The sequence below is a fragment of the Caretta caretta genome, chromosome 1, assembly GCF_965140235.1.
Source record: "Caretta caretta isolate rCarCar2 chromosome 1, rCarCar1.hap1, whole genome shotgun sequence".
Classification (NCBI taxonomy): Eukaryota; Metazoa; Chordata; order Testudines; family Cheloniidae; genus Caretta; species Caretta caretta.
This window is the reverse complement of record NC_134206.1, coordinates 105,873,090-105,888,121: the sequence shown is the minus strand read 5'-3', so window position 1 is coordinate 105,888,121 and position 15,032 is coordinate 105,873,090.

The following is a 15,032-nucleotide window of genomic DNA, read 5'->3' as shown; positions in this document are numbered from 1 at the left end:
AAGAAAAGTTGTTTTGACTTGAAAAATCAGAATTATTCATTTAAAAAAGTGTTCACATGGGATGTTGTCCTAAGGTCTGGTCAAACGCCTAGCCTGTAACCAGTCTCCTGGCACTGAATCCTTTAGTGTGCTGGGCCCCAAAGACCCACATGGTTCCACAGGGGCAAGTCCGTGGCCTCCACAACTCCAAGACTGGTTGTTCTGTCCCAGTGATCCCTGTCTCTCTCTCTGGCTCCCTGTGGCATATCCAGCCAGGTCGGAGTCTGAAGGGAGGCTTGTACGGTGCCCTTGCATGGCACAATGCTCTCAGTGAGTATTTGCAATGACAGAGGCAGCCTTTTCAAAACAAGGTAACCATTTTTTAGTCACCTGGCACACAGAATATGGAAGGTCTTAGGTTAGCACAGGGAAATGAAGGTTAAAGCATAGTCCATTCTGGTTAGCCCAGAGCCTGTCCTTTTCTATTACCCACAGGTCACACAGACACGTACACCCCATCCCCTCTCAACTCCCCCCCCCCCCCCCCGCCCCGTGTCTCTTAGCAATCTGCTCATAGGTGTTGACTTTCCTATGGCTGGATCGGAGTTGTGCCCACACAGCCTCTTCTCCCCCCAGGCCTAGGAGCTCCAATATCTCCTGCCTACTCCAGGCAGGAGTGCGTCTGGCGCAGCCTGCCAGCATGGTCGGTTGGGCAGTTGCACTCAACAGTGGAGAGCTGCTTGGTGTGCTCATCAAGCTGGGCAATTTCAAAACTTCACAGAGCTTTCGAGGGGAGGGGGGACTTCCAGTCCCTGTGACCCCTGGCCAGTGGAGTTCACAATGGTGACCAGAGCAGTCAGTGTGGGGCACTGTGGGACCACTGCTGGAGGACAGTTACTAATGCAGTGTCTACATTTGCGCTGAATTTACCTAAGTACATCTACCATGGTTCCACGCTGTTTGCGGAGGTGGTGTTACTATATCGCATAAGTGGTGGAAGACCAGTTTGAGTGTAGACACATGCACAACTAGGTCAACATAATCTGCCTTGCATCGACTTAATCATGTAGTGTAAACCATGCCTTAAGCCTTGTTCCTCCACTGGATAACCATGCACATACAGAGGAAACTGAGGAACACATAGGCATCATAAAAATATTACAGAAAATTCCCACTTTGTCACAGATGTTTCAACAGTTTTGAAACTCTTTTTTTCCCCCAATCATTTTTTGAGGCAGGAAAGTTGTCAGAAGCATCCCCATTTTGCAAAATGTCAATTTTGATTAGTCAGCATTTTTCAGCTAAAAAAACTTTTACAGTAGAATGTCAGAGTTACGAACACCTCGGGAATGGAGGTTGTTCATAATTCTGAAATGTTCGTAACTCTGAACAAAACCTTATGGTTGTTCTTTCAAAAGTTTACAACTGAACATTGACTTAATACAGCTTTGAAACTTTACTATGCAGAGGAAAAATTCTGCTTTTAACCTTCTTAATTTAAATGAAAGAAGCACAGAAATAGTTTCCTTACCTTGTTAAATCTTAATTTTTTTAAACTTTCCTTTTATTGTTTTAGTACTTTACATTTATCACTGTACTGTACTGTCTTTGCTTTTAATTTTTTTTGTCTCTGATGCTGCCTGATTGTGTACTTCTGGTTCCAAATGAGGTGTGTGGTTGACTGGTCAGTTTGTAACTCTGACGTTCCACTGTAGTTGAGAAATTCCTGTCCAGCTCTAGTTCTGGCCCAGTAATACAAAACTCACTTGCCAAAGATATCCAGGTGACTATGATCCTGAGAGCCTGCTAACTAGACAGGTGAGATATAAATATCTTTATGTCTTATAATTTTGAGGGGAATCAGATACCATGGCCATGCGGACCTTATAAGAAATTTGGCAGATAGAACTGCAGTGACCGCATTGTTTACAACTGTCAGAGTACATCATGGATGGTCTCTTAAATAGCCAAGCCCAGGCCCAAGGAATGCTTTAAGATTAGGACTGGGAATTTGAACGGAATCTGGAAATGATTGGGGAGCAGTGGAACATGCAGAGCACTAGTGTGGTGTGCTTTTTGTGGTCTTCCTTGATCAGAGGATGGGCTGCTGTGTATTAGACAAGTTAGAATTTGCACATGGCCTTCACAGTCAGCCCTGGGTAGAGTAAGTTGCCAGACACAAATACTGTATGCTAAATACAGAGGGAAAATTTCATGTGACTTTATTGAGCAGTACAAAATGTACATATTCTGGCCCTCAGGTATGCCTATGCAACAGTATGGAAGTCAGGTTGCATGGGAGTAAATGATGGATAGAGGAGTGAAAATAAGGGCAGAAATTGACCCTTAGAGTATATCTTGGCTCTCTTGCTGCACCACGGTTGAGTGCTTTGCCTAAAATATGTTGCTGGGAAACAAGATGGAAGATTTGGCTTAACACTTATATAAGCAGAACCCCATGTGTGTGGTGACGATCATCAACAAGACAGGAAGAGGCAGCAGCAGCAACTAGCCTAGCAGCATCCCTTACAGACTGCAGAATGATCCAGGGGTACATAATTCCTTCTCAGGGCATTGTTGGTATTCCTGGGCCATGCCTGAAGTCTCGAAATGTTATTTGAACTAGAGGGTGAAATTCCTTGCTGATGTAAATTGACTAAGGATGTCAGTGGAGTGGCACCAATTTACCCCACAGGGGAATTTGGTCCATGATTACTAGCCAAGTGAGAGCTATAAATAAGATAGTAATTAAACTATTTAAAAATATGGCAGTGTTAAGCCTTTTAGCAATGTTATTTATGCAAAAATCCTTTTCAGCTACTAATTATTTTATTTGAAGATTAACAAAATTGTTGACTGTACCAGTTACATTTCCTACATAACCAGAAAAAGAGAGGATATGCAAGAGAAAGGAATGCAGCAGAGCTAGGAACACTGGAATTACCAGACTGGATCAGACCCAAGGTCCATAGAGTCCAGTATTCAATCTCTACCAGTGGTGAGTACCAGATGCCTCAGAGAAAGATGCAAGAACCCCACAGTTGGCAGATGTGGGGTAAACATTAGGTCTCATCCTGATCTAGAATAATTAGAGATTGGCTTAAGCCTTGAAGTATGCGTTTCAACATCCCTTCCACCATTTTTGTTATCATTAATTATAACTCTGAATATTCTTGAGCTCTGTTTAAATGCTCAGTCCCTCTTGTATCGTGCTAAGTTCCTGGCCTCAGTGACTGTGATACTGAGTTCCACAGTCTAATTACACACTGTATGAGAAAGTATTTCCTTTTCTCAGTTTTGAACTTCACACCTTTTAATTTCCTTATCCTTGTGTTGTAATACAGGAAGAACAGATGCTCTTAAACTAGCTTCTCGAGACCATTCCTTATTTTGTATACTTTTATCATATCCTCTCTCATTCAACTCCTCTTTCTCTCATTCAACTCCTCTTTCTCATAGACAATACCAATCTTTTCAATCTTTGTGTATACAAGAGATTTTCCATGTTCCTAATAATTTTCGTCACCTTCTCTGAACCCCCCCCCCATTCTACAATATCCTTTTTGAGATGGGGTGACCAATAATGTGTTCAGTCTTCCATATATAACTGCATCAGCTATTTATAAAAAGGGCATTACAGTACTTTACATATTGTTCTCCATCCCTTTTCTTATACATCCTGTTAGTTTTTTTGACCACAGCTGCACATGGAGCAGAGATATTCATCAAGCTATCTACAGTGACACCCAAGTCCTTTCCTAAGTTTATAGAGTTACTTTAGAATCCTGTAAGTTTAAAAGTAGTGTATATTACTTTGCATTTATCAAAAACAAACTTCATTTGCCAACAAATTGCCCACCACCTTGCTTAATTAGGTCTCTCTGAAGTTCTTCCCACTCCTCTCAGGTTATGAATAACCTAAATAACTTTGTGTCATCTGCAAATTTTGCTATTTCACTACTCAGCCCCCTTTTTTGATCATTAATAAATATACTAAACAATACTGGACCTAATAAGGAATGTTTGAGACAGTTAGGTGATGGATCCTGTTATAAAAATTATTAGTTATGTATAACAAGTTCACCCACATTGATTCATCTTTCCTCCAACAGCTCAGCTGTTAAATTAATACAGGTAGTAGGTGTTTCCATTTATCTTAATTCTTTGATTCTTGACAATCCATTTCTATATTTGTTATTTCTATCTGCAGGCATAGAATCTGATCCTCTGAGGTGCTGAGAGCCTTGTGGGATGTGCTGAGCACCTTTAAAAATAGGCCATGCATCCCTGAAATACTCAGGCATCAGTTTCCTAACATTATACCAAGTAGCTACCAATTTGGGGCATAAAAATCCTTTTCCAAAGTAACCCTTTATCCATTTTCTTCCCCTCTGCCCAGGTGAATCATCCATGCTCAGAAGAACTTCTGCATTTTTCACCTTTTCTGACCCCCTCACCCCCACCCAAACTTGCATTGGGTTGACCATCGTGTTGGGAAGAGATGGACATGGTTCCCTCCAGAGTCCATCAGCACAGTTTTTCCTGCAGCAGTGAGCATACCTTCATGGGAGCAAGGAACCAAGAGTGACCCTCAAGAGGGTATTTGTCATCAGGACAACAAGTGCCATTTTAACTCCACAGTCCAAGCAGAGCCTCATTATTTGGCCACCAGAAAGAAAGGAAATATTAGGCCTTGACCGTAATTTAAATTAGTGGTTCTCAAACTAGGGCTGCCGCTTGTTCAGGGAAAGCCCCTGGCAGGCCGGGCCAGTTTGTTTACCTGCAGCATCCGCAGGTTCAGCTGATCGCAGCTCCCACTGGCCGCGGTTCACCGCTCCAGGCCAATGGGGGCTGCAGGAAGCGGTTCGGGCCGAGGGATGGGCCGGCCGTCCTTCCTGCAGCCCCCATTGGCCTAGATTAGCGAACTGCGGCCAGCGGGAGCCGCGATCGGCTGAACCTGTGGATGCGGCAAGTAAACAAACCAGACCGGCCCGCCAGGGGCTTTCCCTGAACAAGCGGTGGCCCTAGTTTGAGAACCATTGATTTAAAGCATCTGGCATGCGTAATGGCAAGGCCGCGGTGCTGATTTCATGATAGCCAGAGTAGAAAAGGTATATGCAAGATGTATATAAATAAGTCCCCAGTACATTGTAGCTACAGTAACGTATGGATCAGTTTAATTGATTTTATGGATATAGGTATCTACATGAACACATACACTGAGTTAGCTAAGATGATTGGAAGCATCCTTTAGCACCAAGGGTGAAATTGTGGCCCCATTAAAGTCAATGGCAAAACTCCCATTGATTTCACTAGGGCCAGAATTTCACTCCAGTGGGAAAATGTACATCCCTAATGTAAAAAATACCTGGTTGTGGGTCATCAGTTTCTGCTCCAAATGGGAAACTGAACTGCAAGGCACCGCTTGACCAAAGGGGCAGCCATCTGAAAGCCAGTCGCAATTCACACTGGCTTTCAACAAACTCTAGTGATTGTTGTCAGGGGTTAGGAATGCTGGATGAGACAGCAGATCTAGGGCCAAATCCATCCCTAGTGTAAGAGGCACAATTTACATTGACTTCAATGTGAGTACACTACCTGCCTACGTCAAAGCTGCATTTGTTCCTTGGAATTGAAGAGAGCATACTTTACAGTGCTGAGAAGCAACACAGCTGGCCAACTGAGAAACAATATTGATGCATTCAGTCCTTGGCTGTAAGTGTGACTATTATAATACAGAGTTTTGATGGCAGAATGGGAGTAAAATTGTGGGAATCTTGGGGTTTCAAGATGGCTTCAGAGACCCTTGCTTATTTTTTTAAAATCTTGAGTCTGCCTATTGTAGCAAGCAGACACAATTGTTAGCTGGAAGTAATAACAATATAGAAGAAAACTTGAATCCATTTGTTATCTTTTATACTTTGTTTCCCGTCTCTTAGCCAATTTCCACAAAGAGAGAAAGAGCTCACAGGGATTGTTTGCTGCAGCTACAGCCTACAGGAGGCCTAAAAGGAGCATTAGAAAAATACATTAGAAAGGGATCATGTTGCAGGGAGCTGTGGCAACCAATGATGAGATCTTCAGTTTCATAGTCATTTTAGGTCAGGAACCAGGTGCCGCATTGTTGATTTCACTGCTGTTTGCCATCCCCTGCCTTCTCCTTTAATGTATAGATCTGAGCTGTGCTGTTTTCACAGCCCCAGATGTTTAAAAATACACTTTTAAAATACTTGACCAATAAAGAGCTCTTTTTAAAATACAGCTTTTTATGCTCAATGGTTGTCCCATGATGGTTCCTATACGAATACGCCTTCCACACAGGGGTGGGAGGTGCTTTTTAGATGATATTTTAAGAGCTTCAGCAAGTTTAGTCCCATCTATTCTTTGCTTATAAAGCTGTTTAACCACTTTACCACAATGATCCCAAATCTCCTGGGAATCAACCCACTCTGAATGGGTAAAAAAAAAAAAAAAAAAAAAAGGACAGTCGCTGGGAAGGAAGGAACCTTTCTTTTTCCAGCAAGAGGAAAGGCATACAATTCCACCAATGCAAGGCTGACCTGACTGTATCTTAACATTTTAAACTCCAGTTTCACTCATGCATTTTCTACCAGTGAGAACTGGTTTGTCTGGTTTATTGTACATAATGAACTGTCCGGCAATTGTGACAATTTTGAAATGTACAACAGATGAAGGAAGTACCCTCCCATAGCAGTATTTCAGGGGCTTTGTGGCTGTTTAAAAATAATCTCGAATTTTTCAAACTGAGAGACATCTACATGTAATTGGAACACATGCTCAAGTTACCATCTGAACAACAACAAAAAAGAGAGTAGGGGGAGCTAGGAAAGTGTTGTTCTAAGGGCTTAGCAGGAAAAATAGAAAGTTTCTTGGAAGCAAAAAGAAAATCAGACCTGTAAAGGAACATAAGTGAAACTCCAAAGAGCATCTATCTCAGGTTCTCAAACACGGGGCCCATTTTTGAGGGTTATTTCTTGCAGCCCGCCAAGCTCCCCCGCCAACCGGAGTTATTTCCTGCGGGCCACCAAGTTCCCCCCAGTATGCCGCGTCCCCGCTCCTCTGCCTACCTCCTGTACTGCTAGAGAAGAAAATCAGTGGTAGTTTGGCACCTCAGTACCTTCTAGGATCTGGGCCTTAGGTGCCACTCACTATGTATAAGGGTAGCAGGATCAGTCCCCAAATGATTAGGTGATTTTTGTAGTTTCGTGGGGAATTCAATGGAGCTATCCAGACCCAAAAAACATACATAATGCCCTTTCAGGAAACCAGTCACTTTCAGAGAGGCTGAGTAGCAGTAGATCAGTCCTGAAATATATGGCCAAATTTTTCCAATGCTGATTCCTAAAGTTAGGCCCTTAGTTCCTATTTTGACACCTAAATAAAAGCTGTCTGATTTTCAGACATGCTAATTTGATCGACTTCAATGAGAGCTGTTGGTTCTTGGCACCTCTGAAATTCAGGCTATTTTTATTAAGATGCCTAAATAGAGACACAGGGGCCTTACTTCAGCCCCCCCACATTTGACAAGTATATACTTAGTCTGCTTAAATTATACCTTATGCAGTTACCCAATTTTCACATGCAAATGGGTGACCATCAAAAAGCTGCATGCCCAAGTTCAAAGGCCAAAGTGAAAATTTGACCCTTACTACTTCAGCCAGTTTTTGGCCCCTTAATTTCTGATCTTGGACACGTCTAAACACCCCTCTCCTCAGCCAAATCTGTATACTTCTTTGCTTCCTAATTCATGCTGACATTTTTTATCATCTTTCAGTATTTCATGTTTAAATAATCCGGTGGAATGAAAAGTACTGTCCCCTGTGTTTTCTTGTAATTCCCACAGGTGTTAGTTGCTTGGCTATTCCATACAGCTTTTAATTCCCCTGCTATGCTATGGAAGAGAAAAGTCTCCAAACAGCTCTGATTTCTCTTGCAGTTTTAGAATGAATTCTATGAGACTAGGACAGTTTTCCTTCACTCCTCCATTAGTGGAGATGACAATTTTCACTTGTTTAATGCAATGTCAGCCATTTCCCCAGACAAGGACATGGCCAACCCATCAGATTCTTGACAAATTATTGATTTAACCTACACATGTCTGTGTACAAGCTAATGCAAAAAATTTAAGGACAACTAAACTAATTAACATGCAGCATATTTTTCATGGCAACAAGAACAAAAGCACCACAAGGTCAACACTGTATTCATCATTGCCCCATGCACTTGTCTGAGGAAGCCTCATGTATTGGAGGTGGCCTGGGATCATGCTGCCCTTTTATGCCTATGTAGTTTATTAAGAGAAATAGTCTCCTTCAGAACTGCCTGTGCCAACCCCCTCCTGCTCCTAGGCACTGCTTTGGAGACGGGGATATAATCCCAGCATGTTCCTCTCAGGTCCACCATCCCCACTTTTACTTCAGAACTGCACCAGTTCTGCTAGGAGGAGCTTCCTGGCTGTGGAAGTGAGGCTAGATTTCCCCCTTAGACACTAACTGAAACATATAAACACATGCAAGTGGAAGAGAAGAAAGAGAGGATATGTGTCTTTAATTGCTCTTGATTCACTTCCTAAGGCTTTGCAGCAAAGCTCAGCCAGGGTAGGGGAAGACCATCCTAGGCAACTATCCAATTGATCTAGGGTTTCTGTATTTCTGTAAAGGTGGGGAGGCTGCAGCTGGTTCTTTTCTCCAGATGGAGGTCTGGTTATTGACCCTACCTGACAGTGGAACCCTCAAGACCAGGCAAAGCAGCAAAGATCTGAGATGGCGGAGTCTAAAAACAGATGCATTTAAGGTTAGGAAGGGGGGGAAAGTTAAGGAAAAAGCAATACATAAGGTTGGGGTATATATCTGTATCTCTCTTCTATCTTTATACCACAATTAGCATTCTTAGACAATGACAGTGAAATCAGGAGTTTGGACAATAGGAATTGCAGGCCTAGAAAAACTGATAAATAGATATAATTTAGGGTCTTACCAAAAACTGGTTTATTTTCCAGTATTTAGATTTTCACTTCAAATTAAGAATGAAATTCGTAGCCTTTTTGGTTGGGTGAAGAAACTTGGCAATGTAAAACCAGTGCACCGTTATGTCTTTGGACCAGAAAGGCTGAATTCATAGACTCAGACGCACATGACCCCTCCACATTTATTAAGCTACTTATTTTACAAACTAATTATGAACACCCTGTTGCTAACAAAGGAAGGCAGATTGACCTAGTGGTCTGAGCACAGAACTGGGAGTCAGGAACTTAAATTCTAATCCCAGTTCTGACACGTACTCCCTCTGCGGCGCTGGATAAGTCGCATAATGGATGTGCCTAAGAATTCCTTTATGCAAAATGGAAGTAATATGTATCTATCCCATCATGTGAGGAGACTTATCTGTGATACTGTCTGAGGATTGCACTATATTTGAAAAGTGCATTCAAGATAAATATTAATTATTAATCATACAGGAAACAAGAAACTCATGTGTTTGGCTAGTGTAGCAGGGTATCTGTAAGATTATACCTACAATCTAGAAACGCCTTAAAAAGATATGTAGGTAAATGCAGCTATTATTTATACCCTTTGAAGTCAGTGGGACTGGGGGAAGATTGGAGAATTAGCTGGAGTAAGATCTGGGCCATGGTTTATAAAAAAAAAAAAGTGTATATCATGTTATCTTTTTGCTGACAGACTGGAGAAATAATTAGCTGACAGCTGTATCTCTCAGAGACCAGAATGGACAGAACTTTTTTTTTTGCATCTTGCAGCAGCAAGTGAAAGCCTAGAGAGAGAAGCTATTTGCCATTCACTTGGTTTAGTTGCTTGAACTGAAGGCAGAATATCACACCAGGTAGAAAGAGCCAAACCACAAGTAAATATGTAGCACTCGGATTTTTCAGGAGCAGCAATTAACAAAACAGAGAAAATGGCTGGTAGGAAGCAGAGAAGAAAATTATATATGGATAACACACACAGTGTTCTAGGTGGTTTACAGAACATACAGCTAGACACAATCCCTGTTTCAAAGAGATTACAGTCCAATGACAGGCAAGATGGAACAAGTAAGAATTATAAGCATCAGGAGGGGAAGTCGGAAAATTGGTGGATGAGGTTTTTCAAAAATTCTGTCCTGTTATTTAGTTGTGATGCACACATCTTATTCTAAACCTTTCCCCCTACTTTCCCTGCATTCAAAGTATCCCACTTCCTAACCTCCCCATCCAACTTCCCCAATCCTCCTACCCAATCACCCTGTGTCCTCCCTTTACCCACTGACCCCAGGTGTACTGTCCTGCAAACATTCCACATACCATTCCCTATGATGATCAGACAGGCCCACACCGAGCATATGCCACCTGCTCCCTGAACCAAATCCTGAATCTTCAGACATGAAAATAGAATCTGAAAGCCACTGACTGGGACATCGTACTGTAAACACCTACAGGTTCCAAATCCATGGATACAAGTATGATTTTTTTTCTTAAATAACTTTTCTCAAAACTTTGCCTGAGGGAAAAGATACTTTGTATTTTCTGCCTCAAAATTAAGGTATGTTCAGTTAAGACAAATTATTAATATTAATTATAGTTATCTAACCACATCATGTAACCCCCAAGGAGATTACATAGATTCCTGGGACTCTGTCTGCTGGCAGCTCAGGGAGAGGCACACTGTCCCTGGTAGGGAGGGGGAGCCAAGGCAGACTCAGAGTCCGCCCAGCAACCGATAGAGAGTGAGAGGCCCTCCCAGGGAGAAGCCATTTTGGAGTCACTCTGGAGCCAGTGGAGGAAAGGGCAGGACTGGCTGTGTGGGGACCTGGTGAGTCCCAGGCCTGCCTGCAGGGTTTCCCCTGAGAACAGGCCTCTAGGGACCTGACAGCTGGTCCCTCAGCTGGGCCTTTCCCTCTCCACTGATGATTCCCAATTTGTAGCGTTTGCTGGGAAACGTCCCAGCCAGGCTGAGTTCGCCCTCCGGCTCCCTAGGTGAGACCAGTGACCACATGGTCAGCTCTGCTCTGGCTGCTAGTCCAGGGAAGCTGCCTGCAGAGTGTGTGTCTGGAGGCTGGGCTAGGAGGCTACAGTTTGGATGTTAGTGTAGTTGTGTAACCTACACCTTGAGCCCTGCATCCTGCTGTGGTGAGGGGAAATCCTGGGACCGACGTAGCCTGATTCCTGCCTGAGGAGGATCCCTGCCAGCAGAGAGCAGCCCCTCTGTAGTGACTGAGGAGTCCTGAGTCATCTTCAAACCTGAGGATCATTCATGGAGTTTGTGAGTGCACCATCGTTTGGTTAGTTAGTCAGAGAATTTGTTTTGGGGACCCCCACTCCCTGAACTGTGTCCTCAAGCCAGGGAATACGGGTTTGAGGATGTTATAACCTGCTGCAAATTACACCTGTGAAGGGATTTACCACCTTCTCCCACTTGTGAGTCCTTTGGGCTGTACTGAAGCCAGTCAGCCACACTGCTAAACCACTGTAAAGAAGAATTTTGTGGTTATAGGTCATGAAGGGCCCCAGCAAAGTATGCATACCAGTGGGACACTAATTTTACATTTGCTACATCAAGACACGGGTATTTTCTGTGTGGGCACCGGTGACCCTAAAAATAGTGTTTTACCCTGTTATGTTGTATTTTTCTTCTGTTTAATATATTTATTGTGTTGAATATATTGTATGTGTTTGTGTTATTTCTTGGAAGACTCCAACTGTTTGGCAAGTAAGTGGGGATTACCCTGCAGATAGAATTTTCCACCCAAGCTGCCCTGGTGACCCTGCCAGGAAGGAGCGAGAGGGGGGTAGAGGCACCGTCGAATAATTTCATAGGAAAAAAGATACACCCTGCTAAGTGGGTGGCGGGATCCAAAAGAACCCAGACCTGTAAGCGGATTGGCATTAAAGAAGGTAACCAGGTGGAGAGGGGGTGCTACATAAGTTGTTATAATACCTGTTACATCATCTGAGTGCACTCATTTGAGTGTGCTTTTATAGAAATAAGGCTATGTAAACTGTGAATACACCAACAGTAAAATATTCTGCTTAATAGTCTCACTTACTCAGTTATTAATAAAGGGCCCAGTTCTGCCACCCTTACTCACTCAGATTGCCCTGTAAGTACTTTGATTAGCTTTACCACCCTACTATTATATCCCAGTGAAATCAATGGAGCTACTCGAAGAGGAAACATAAGTAAGTATTGGTGGAATTAGGCACAAAATGAAGGTGATTTATTATGTTAGAATAAATTGTCTTTACTCTTTATAGTACTTTCAGCTAAAGTTGAGAGCTAACACTGTCCAAACAATAGGACACTGATTTGGAAATTAGAAGACCTAGGTTCTGTTTACAGCTCTGACACTAGCTTGCTGTGCAAACCTGGATAAGTCACTTCACTTCTGTTTCTTCTCCCAACCTTTGTCTGTCTTATCAACGTAGACTGCAAACTCTGCATGACAGGGACTGTCTCTCATGTAAAGGGCCTAGCACAATGGGGGCCTCAAAATCAGTTCGGGCCTCCAGATGCTTCTTGAATGCATGTAATACATAATAATAAAGTGTGTAAACTTCTGGTATAGTTGACAGGAGGTATTGTGGAATTTTTGGATTGTCTTTACAACTTGGTCTAGCAGCAATAAAAGCTGATATGTGAGCTAATATATATGCTTTTGATTGACATCCCTTTCATTTTACAGTGACATCTGGTATTAAAATGTAAGAGTAGAGCTAAACAGAATATTCTACTTAAAAGCCCCCCACAAACTGACAGAAAAGATTCATGTTTTGGATAGCCACATGCAGATTTAGTGTGAAAAATCCCTGAAGATTTTTCTTGTCACTGGGCAAGAAGATTCTCTCTTGCTATATTTTTTCCAGGCTCCAAGAAATATTAGAGATTGGGTATTAGTCATTTCCCCCCCATTAAACAAGATTAATCACTATTGTGCCATGGCTTTGTGAAAACTGTACGTCATGCCACATGCCAAATAGCTTCTTGTAATGTTACTGAGTGAGGTATTGGGTGCAAAACCACTTGAAGGATTACATATTTATCCAACAAGGATAAATCCTCAGACCTATATTAGATTTCTGGCAGCACCTGCAAGCTCAGCCGTGCCCACACACCTGCATAGAGCGGTTATTTTTCTTCTTTGGATCATGTGGATTATCTGCATTGTAAGCTGTGCATTAATAAAAAGCAGAGCAAGCACTTTCCGTATTCCCTCTTTGTATTAAGAAATAAATTGGAACTTGGATAGTTTTCTGCCTTTGAGGAAACATTCACTGAAAAAGAACAGATGTAACCATCCTGCCAGGTGTTGATGGCAGCAGAAAGGGCCGGGTTCAGTTTTCTAGGGGGTTTCCTTAAAGTAAAGGCCTACCTAAAACCAGCTCAAGCCCCCACTTAGAAACCTGGGAAACTATATACACAGCCTTGGGCAACCCTGATGAGCAATTCTTCCCCACTGGCAAGCACTGAGTCCAGGGGTTACAACAGGGAGAAAAGGATGATTACAGAATGATTTTGGGCAAACCAGCTGTTTATACATTAACAAATTCTATGATGTAAAACTTCCCCCCATTCCCAGCATGTCTTTACCATAGTCCAACCTCAGTTCTTTGGCTGTTGTGAGTGGCTGCTGGTCACTTCCATGCTCCCCAGTTCTGGTCACTTCCTTTCTCCCCACTTACCCACTCACATTTAGCTGTCCTGGGTTGGAAAGGACATTTGCAAAGGAAAGCTGTCCTGAGGATTCTAGCAGGTCCATGTTGCCTGGACTGCTTTGGGGGCTCTACCAGATTGACCCATCTGGACTGATTTCAGCTACAGTTTCTAGGAAGGGAGGCCCACATCGGAGTCCATTGGCTAGGCTGCTGGTCTATTTATAGTTTCAGGCCAAGCTGCTTAGATCTGCTGCCACTCTGTGCCATTCAAAGATGCTGCCGCTGCTGCTCTGAGATGTCCGTCACCTCAGAAGCTGCTGTTGCCACCATTTTGTGCTGTCCACCACCAAGCTGCTACCACTGCCCTGAAGCTGCCACTGCTCTGCACTCTTCAAGTCTCAACTCAGCAAAAGTGGTATCTAGGACACTTGACAGAGTCCTCACCAGAGATGTGCTCCCATCAGCAAACAGGAGTCTTTTTGGGGCTCTTAATTCCACACAGGCTCCCTTACCCAGCTGCACCTGACAGCAGTCTTGGTCAGGTGATCGCAGACACATTTAGTGTCAATGCATTTTCCAACAAAGTCAGTTGCATTTTATTGCCCCCAAACTCAAAACTTACCTGAATGTTGACCAAATGCCCCAAACTTTCATCACTAAAATGCAAATGACCCATTCAGTCAACTCCCTTTTCTCTCGAGCAGATTTTAGCAGAGAACTCCAGCCCCAATGGATCCTCTGCCTATCTGCAGATTTTTTAAGTAGCTCTGGACTGCCCTTTTCCCATGTCATCTACAGGTGGCAGCGCTGAGCTTTCTTCTCTCTCAGGCTCCAGGCCACAAGGCTACTCACACAGAAGTAAAGCGCCATGCTAATCATGACTGAATAAAATATAGCACAACAAAGTGGCATTTTAGGGGAAAATGTATTTAGTGAATAACCAGTGGGTGCTACTGAGCAGCTGAGGAAGATGGCTATGATCTAGATTCCTTCCTTATTATCCAATGGAAGAGCATTTTTCAGGGAAAAATGGTTAAAATTAGATCTTTTAATTAATATTAGTCTTCCCTCCCAGCTTTGAGTTATGCCTACCAGAAATAAAAGAAATCAGAGGCCATAAACTATCTCCTTTCAACCTGCAACCTCCATGGTACCTGTCAAGGTTCCTCCCCCACTCTGAACTCTAGGGTACAGATGTGGGGACCTGCATGAAAAACCTCCTAAGCTTATCTTTACCAGCTTAGGTCAAAACTTCCGCAAGGTACAAAATATTCCACCCGTCGTCCTTGGATTGGCCGCTACCACCACCAAACTAATACTGGTTACTGGGGAAGAGCTGTTTGGACGCATCTTTCCCCCCAAAATACTTCCCAAAACCTTGCAC